Genomic DNA, 9,037 nt, shown 5'->3' on the forward strand with positions numbered 1-9,037 from the left:
TATATATAAGGCAAGCCCGGAGGAAATTTTATTGCTTATAATCAAAAGTACTAAATTAGATGATTGGGTCCCTCTAAAAAGACTACATATATTATTTTTTTTGGGGTGGGGGGTGGGGAGATACTCCGATTTAATTATTAATTCAAAATGAAATCACAATATGAGGGGGAAGTGTAACCCCTAAAACTATAAAGGAAAAATAAAAAAAGACACACCCCTAGGGGGTTCACCTCTCATAGTACAAGTCAACAAAAATAAAAATCTCCAAAAAGGTACGTACAAATATACCCCCAAAAGTATTGCCATAAAAGGCGGGCCAAAAAAATGCAGAGAAAAAAAAATAGCGATGAAATTTGAGGTACAAAATATTAACTTGTTTATCATCGTAATGGTCATCACATCTGCAGCAAAACAAAGCACCAAAAGTAGTAATTCCAACCTATAGTCGCATGTCGAGCAGTACTGTTGAATGCATGTTGAAACTCAAAAAATGTTCAGAAGACCAAACCCTAAAAGCAAAAGATAGAGGTAGGCGTGATAAAAAGGTGGAAACCCCCAGGTTTAGGGGAGCATCAGGAAGTAAACCTGAATGCATCAAAACAACATAAAAAAATCACCAAAATTGCTGAGGGAAATAGAGCTGACCATCAGAAAAATAACACCAAAATTGATTTTACAAGGGGCAACCACCTCAATCCAATGTAGCTTATAGGAAGACAGTCCAGAAAAAATATATAGGTGTTGGGAGCTCCCTTTCATAAAACAGAAACAAAAACAAAAAAATTTGGGCCACAACAAGTTAAAATCTAATATAAGGTTGCTCCAGCAAATCACCATTTAATAGGCTCCTTAAATGTTGTGTTGGTGTGACACCAAAAAACAGACCAACAGCACCCTACCTTTTCAAGCCAATCAATCCGCCGGAGAATTACCTTCTCTATAAATGAAGGACACGTGAATAATTAACTGATGCTTATCAATGAGAGCCTGAATCCTGCTCATAGTTCCAAGCAAATTCCATTTAGGTATAGATGCCTTACTGAATTTATCATAAAAGATTTGAGAATCAGTCTCAAAAATTAATTTTGGTTGCTTATTGTAGGCCGTCACCTGCAGACCCAACAAAACTGCCCAACTTTCGGCCTCAAGGCAGAAGAGGTATAAATAGGAAATGCAAAAAATAGAGGCAATATCCAAAATGATTTCGAAATACCCTACCAGCACCAGCTGCAGTGAAAGTCCAGCTTCCATCGATATTGACCATTATCCAGTCCAGAGGAGGGGGTTGCCACCTTAATAAAGTGGCCATCCTACCCATCCTCGGTTGATAAACAAATCCAGGAAAACTTAAGGCATGATAAGCTTGATGAAAATGAGCAAGTATATGAGAGACAGTAAGAGTAGGAGCAAAAATAGTGCTCCCATATTTAGCATCATTGCTTGCTACTCAGATGAACCAAAGCACCACAAAAGGAAACCAAAGCAATTTTTTATCAACTTGGGTAGCAGATTTCCAGACAATGAGATAATCATCAATAGATGACCTATTAAGCCACCTTATCTGAAAATGTTGCCCAAGAGTATTCCAGATTTCTCAAGCGAAAGGATAATGAAAGAAAAGATGCACAGCCATTTCCTCATCTTTTTTACATAGATAACATTAGGATGCCAACTTAAAACCCATTAGTTTTAATATATCATCAAAAGGTAGCAGATTAAGGAAGTACCTCCATAAGAAGAAAGAGATGGATGGAGAGATAAAAGCATTCCAGATAAAGTGCCCCCACCGCCAATTTCATAATGATATAAATTGTAGTAAAGCAATTTAGTAAGTGAAACAAAAGATGTGGTTTTCCATATTGGAGTATCCTTTATATGACTTCTTATTGAAATTTTAGAGACCTGTGATGGTTGGACCACAATAAGATCATTTAATTTATTAACATCCCATTTACCAACGAGCCAACAATCAGAGATAAGCAAATTATTATTGAGCAAAGTTTGTAACGATACATCCCAATCTTCCAATCCCCATTGATCATGCCAGAAAGAAATATTCCCCTCACCAATGTCCCAATATATAAAACTACAAGCCACCGTTCTTGCTTTAAGAATAGCTTTTCATATCTTTGAATCACCCACCTTCCATTGTACAATGGACGGGTTAAGTTGGGAGCAATATTTATGTAATAGAAATTTAGCCCATAAGGAATCATTAGCACAAAATTTAAACCAAAGTTTGCACATATTTATAAAAGAGATTTGATTAAGGATCTTGAAACCTAAACCACTAGTAGTTTTAGGCTTGCAAATCTTGCTGAAAGAAGTCCAATGTTTGCTAGAATGACTCCCTGACCAAAGAAATCGATTAAAAAGCCTTTCTAAAGTATTTTGAGTGCTATTTTTGAGATTAAGAATTTGCAAGGCATACAAAGGGATGCTGAGGAGGACACTTTTAAGCAAGGTGAGATGCCCTTCGTTAGAGAGGAAAATATTCCTCCAGTCATCAATTTTGGATTTGATTTTATAAATCACCATATCTAGTTGAGTTTGTTTCTGATGACCCCTTAAAAAGAACACCAAGATATTTGAGAGGTAGAGAAGCAGAGTGACATTCTGTATAGGAAATTTCTCAGTTAGTAGTAGAACTCTTAACATGTTTCCCAAAGAAAAGATTGCACTTTCCTTGTTCAAAGTTAAACCTGAAGTTTCTTGCAAAAAAAAACCTACATTAGCGATTTGATGACAATTTTACTAGTATTAGAGAAAAGGATAGTGTCATCCACATATGCCAAGTGACTAACTAAAATTGTCGATTTATGGGAGAATTGGAAGTCTGGCTTACTCATCTGCAATTGATTAACTAAACGAGAGAAGTAGTCAAAGGCTATGATGAAAATAGTAAGGGATAAGAGGTCACCTTGCTTAATTCCACTTTGAGAAGAGAAGAAACCATAAGATTTGTCATTAACAAGAACACTGTAGTGATTATTTTCCAACCATCTTTGAATCAAAGAACAAAATTTATCTTGAAAGCCTCGAACTTGAAGTATATTAATGATAAAGTCCCAACCAGTAATATCAAAAGCCTTTTTTATGTCAAGCTTAAACACCATGTTGCCCCCATGAAATTTCTTATCAAGCTCTTTTAGAAGTTTCTGTGCAAGTAAAATATTATCAGTCATCTCATGCCCCTTAACAAAAATGGATTACTGAAGCAAAATAATGTTGGCTAAAAGTGGTTTTAATCTGGAAACCAACAATTTACTCGAAACTTTAAAAATGACTGAGGTAAGCAAGATGGCTCGAAATTTATCTCAACTGGTGTTATCGACACCGTTGGGAATGAGCACAATCATAGAAGAAGTAAAAAATTTTCCTGAATCATTGCCACGAAAAAAAACTTTGAATAGTAAGGGTGACCTTTTTCTTGATGATGTCCCAACAAGTAACATAAAAAGTGGCAGTGAGTTCATCCGGTCTAGTGCTTTATTTGACTTGATATCTTTAAACACTTCAAAAAATTCCTGCTCCGAAGGGATATCAGAGAGAGAGAATGAAGAGACATACTCACGATCCCTTTCAAAAAGAGCAGCATTAACAGGAATTACATATGAGTTAAACATGAAAATATCAGAGAAATAATCAGTCGCACTATTGCCAATATCCTCATCGTGAGTGAGCAAACTCCCATTCGAGGACATTCTTTCTGTGCTTAATAAAGGCATGGAAAAATCTAGTATTTTGATCTTCTCTTGTAAAGTATGTATTGTTTGCTTTGGGCTGAGTAAATCTTCCTCCAGAGAAATAGCCTAAAAAAGGTTTGAATGAGCACTAGTCAACTCATTAACAAGCTGCGGTGAGCAAATCACCTATGCTTCAAGATTTTCAACAACCTTTTGTGCCTCTTGCACCTTAGTGTGTACATTGCTAAAGACATTATAATTGCACTAACGCAACTGCGCAACAATATTTTTATGTAATTTCCATAAAATGAACCAAGGATTTTCAATGCATCAAAATGACAAGCCTGCTTTATAAAACCTAAAAAGGTATCATGAGTGGTCCATGTGTTAGAAATTTAAAATGATATGTAGCAGGCTTAACAGTGAAATTAAGAGAAAGTGTAATGGAGTTGTGATCAGAGGCAACATTATTTAAGTGATGCACTTTTGAAATGCAAAAATAATTAAGAAAATAGTGATTTCTGAAAAAACGATCTAGACATTGGGCAAGAGATCCCCTTCTCCAAGTAAAAGGAGGACCTGTATACCCTAAATCATAGAGAGTAGCCTCACCATTTTTTTCAAAAAAATGATTGATAAGCGAAAGATCACCACACCCACCTCTCCTCTTAAATGGTTTCATAATCATATTGAAATCACCTCCCACGATCCAGTTGTATTTGATAGTATCTCCCATAAGAGTAAGCTTGTTCCAAAGAAGGTATTTATCCAGAAAAAAAAAAGATCTGACATAGACATGTGTAGTCCAAACATAGTATATATCAAGTTTAAAAAAACCAGAACAAATTGCTCATCATTGTCGATGATGCTAAGATCAATGTTGTGCTTCCAAAAAATTCAATTCTTATTATTTTTGTTACAAAAATATTTATACTACTTAACTCTTTTGAAGATATAATTTTTATTAAGAGAGATAAGAGAATCTAGTAATGCAAAAATAGATAGCTTGTGAGCCCTACATAAATGTTTTAGACTATTAAGGGAGGAAGGATCTGCTACTCCCCTAATATTCCAAATCATGATATTAAACATAACGTCTCAAGTTACCCCTTCTAGTAGAACTGGGAAGGGTGCTAAATTTTTCTCCATCAGAGTGAGATTTCCCATCATTAATGATATTTTTGCTATTAATATGTAGAAGTTCATTATTTCTTTTATCTTTCTTCTTGCTAGCCTTTTGAACCATCCATTCCTCATCTAATGCATTTGTGGCTGCCATAACTGCACCTGCAGGAAGTACATTCTCATCCAGAAAATATAAATATACCATGTAAACATTATCATCCCTCTCAACTGGTGTAGATGTGACTAAATTATGAGTAGAAGCACGTGGAGTAGTAACAAAACGTAACTCATCTTGCAGGGAGTCGCGTCTATTTGTTGTGTGAGTAGCATCATTAGTTGGAGCAACATGGGTAGCTTGCATATCAACATTTTGCTCAGTGTCCAAGCCATCATTAGCTCTAGCTTTTGTTATATCATTAGTGGTATTACGAGCAACTTGAGGTGTTTGAACATCACCGTGTTTTAGATGTGGATGTGAACGATAACATAAAGTAGAGATATGGTTAAACATACGAGAATGGAGGCAATAGGGTGAGTGCCATTCGATTTCGACATTCTACCAATATCCTTGATGAGCTGAGTCAATCCAAATCTCATCCAAGAAAGGTAATGTAATATTACATTCCACCAAAATACGAGCCTCAGAAGGCCTAGAAAATGAGAAAGTGGGGCAATCCATTTTTAAAGGTTTACCAAAAGCAGTAGCAAGCAAAAACAACAATTCATGGTTAAAGAGATGAAATTCTAGTCCTAAGAAACGTATTCAGATTGGAATAGTGGGAGACTCTGATTTAGAATCAAAATCAACCGTCCATTTTAAAATTTTCATTGGGACATCAACAATTCTAAGAATATGATGAGCAAATAATGGGGCATAATCCTCATCATTAGATAACTAAATAAGTATACACCGCCCATCGAAAAGACCAATTTTCCAAATACTCGTAAACTTCAAGAAATCAAACTCCCTCTTAATCACTTCAAGCTTTGGGTGGCTAAAGAGAAATTTACCAACCAAAGCGTGCCTACACGAAGAAGCAAGGATATTATTCTCATCCTCATAAGCGTGTACATAACAAGCTTTCCATTTTTTTTTCCCAGTCTTTCCAATGAAACTATAATGACCTCCACTGCTTAAATCCTCATGAAAGACAATCGGGAAGAGACCAGAGCTACCAATCTTGGAGCTATGATTACCGATAAGCGCATCCGCTAAGCTTCGTTCCATCAGTGCCCCCACCGAAAGGGTCCATAGGAACGAAAACGAGGAATAAAAAACCACAAAAAAGAGAAAAAACGGAAGAAATGAGAAAGATCTCACCAGCCGAGTGCGAAAAAAGAAAAGGGGGAAGCCATCGTCGACATTGTCACCAGAGCGGAAACTCGCAGCCATTTATATATATATATATGTATGTATGTATGTATATATGTATGTATGTATGTATGTACTCATATTCTCATATACATACATACATACATACATGTAATTAGCACATCCTTTTCCTTTATTAAATTCAAATTGCGTTATTGGGTTAATTAAGATATTTATGGGTTAACTTGGTTTTTCATAGTTTAATTAAGTTATTTATGTGTTAATAAGATTTTGATTAATTGATTAAGGTTATTAAAAGTTTAATTCAGATTTTAACTGGTCCATTAAATTAGTTACTATTTAATTAATCTATTAATTAATTAATATATTAATTAAAAATTAAACCATTGATTACTTAATTATAGTTTTTATTAATTAATTAAAGTATTAGTTGATTAATTGAACAATTAATTAGTAAATTAAGTATAAATTGGTTAATTAAGGTGCTTATTTATTAAAAAAGGTTATTAATTATAAAATAAGATTTTAATTATTTGATTAGATTTCAGTTAAGTTAACTAATGTATTAGTAAATTTAATTTATTATTAATAAATTAATTAGGTTAATTAGGTGATAATTGAGTTGATTAGAAGGTGATCAAGTTTCAGTTAGGCTAATTTGTAGGGATTATAAGAATAATTAAGCAATAGGAAGGATTAAGCCTTGGTAAGGGCAATTAAGAGGCAATTATAGGTGTTTATAGTTAGGTTAAGGATGTTTTAAATAGATTAGCAAAGAATTAATCCATTAAAGGTTTCAATTTTGGGGGAAAAGTAATAAAGGCTCTCGGTTTCACTTAAATTTGGAGAGGGAGTGTGCTAAATATTTAATTTGAACATTATAGATATAATATACCTCATATATAATTTAAGGCCTATGAATTTTTCATGTAATATATTACATTTAGCATGGAATATAAAAATGTAAGGTAATTTCAAAATTACACTAGGAAATACATGCATAAGTTCATGGTTTGGATACAATAGGCATGTCAAGAATTCAATTTCATGTGAAAACATTAAATTAACACAATAGAAAATAATTAAATCAAAAAGCCCTAAAGTTTTATGCAAGGATGTTCTCAGTTTTGACATGAAAACAAGGTAAAACAAAGGCAATTATATTTATAAATACCAGTTAAACATTTTAGGATGAGTTAAGATGAAAAGCCCCATGATTTGGACATGAAAAATGCATATATTTTTATTTTTGAAGTAAAACATGGTAGAACATGTGTAATTTCATGCTATAATATTAAATGAACAACATAGAATAAGATAGAATTAAAAGCCCCTTGGATTCATGTACTTAAACTTTCAGTTTGAACAAAATTATGAAGAGAAATTATTAAATTTGATGTTAAAAAATGTAGAAGTGTTAACAGAAGAGTTTAGGATGGAAGTAGGATGAATGCCCTTTCAATTCATGAAGAAAACTAAGAGGATTTCTTACCTTGGCTCTAGATTGAATTTCTTGAATTGCTCCTTGAATTCTCCTCTTTGGTATTGCTTTAATGGAGAAAAAGATGAGGGAGAGGGGAAAAAACCAGCCATGGAGTGGTTTCGGCTGGTAAAGAGGGGATAATGGGGGAGGTTTGACATTTTTTGTTAGTGAGGAGAGGGTGGACGGTTAGAATGAAGCAAGGAGTTAAAATTTTCAAATTAAAGGCTTTGATTTGGTCAACATGGAGGGATCCACGATTTTGACCACTTGAGTCAGTGGGAGAAAAGCATGTTGATTGTTGATGTGTCAAAGGGGATTTGGTTTGATGAAGAGTAGAATCGAAGGTGGAAATCAAATGACAAAGTTGTATTTTAGGCCAAATTTGGACAATGAGAAAACTAAATTTTTTTATGTTAAATTTAAGAGAAAAAAATAAGGATTTTAACGGTCTAAACAGTTTCAAAAATGGAGTTGTGTGACCAAAGTTATGATTATTTGAAGTTCAAAATTGGTTGGATAGGTGGTTATGGTGGTTGAGAAGTTGACTTTGACCAAAAATTTTTCTTTGGTCAAATTAATAGAGAAAACCTCAAGGAATTTAATGTTCCAATTGATTTTGGCCAATTCAACCACAATGGAGATATGACTAGTAAAAGTGAGCCCCGCCCTAGGAGAGAGAAAATGAGTCAAAAAGTTGAATAAAAAAGACCAAAAATTCAACTTTAGTCAATGGAAAGTAGGGTTGACTAAAAATGAGGTCAGCAACCTATCTTAAAAAATTTTCCATTAAAAAAAAAATTTATTTTCAAAAAGTTTATTGATCTTCGACATGAACGTGTATACATTCACTTGAGATGGTTAAATTTTCTCTCTCCTTCTCTCTCACACTTTTAATGTAAAAATATTAAGATTAATTTTAAAGATATAAGTGAGAGACAAAATTTGTATATACAATAACGATCTCTTGTAGGATCATTGTGTTTCTTAATAAATTGATAGTACCAAAAATATTTTAAGCAATGCATGTGTGCATGAATTATCAAAATTAAAATATTAGAATTGGCAAAAAATACTTAATTAAAAGTAATTTTTTGAAATTCTAAAGAAAATTTTACAATTTTAATAATTGGAGCATTGTCTGGTTATAGATTACAAGGCCCAAAAATTCTTCATTTGTGTGTAACATGCTTTGTGCGTATATATTAGCATGTGGAAAGTTGTATGGGGCTAAGTTGCCCATAGGGCTGTCAAAAAAGCCCGTTGTTTGTGAACAGTTCGTGTTTGGTTCTTCAATGAATTCGTGTTCGATTAGTTCGATAAGTAAACGAGACGAACTTGAACAATTTTTTTTTATTCAGTTGGTTAAACGAACCAAACACGAAAAGTGATGCGTTTGTTCGTGTTGGAATC

This window comes from Phalaenopsis equestris, unplaced genomic scaffold (genome assembly GCF_001263595.1).
Source record: "Phalaenopsis equestris unplaced genomic scaffold, ASM126359v1 Scaffold000833, whole genome shotgun sequence".
NCBI classification, from domain to species: Eukaryota; Viridiplantae; Streptophyta; class Magnoliopsida; order Asparagales; family Orchidaceae; genus Phalaenopsis; species Phalaenopsis equestris.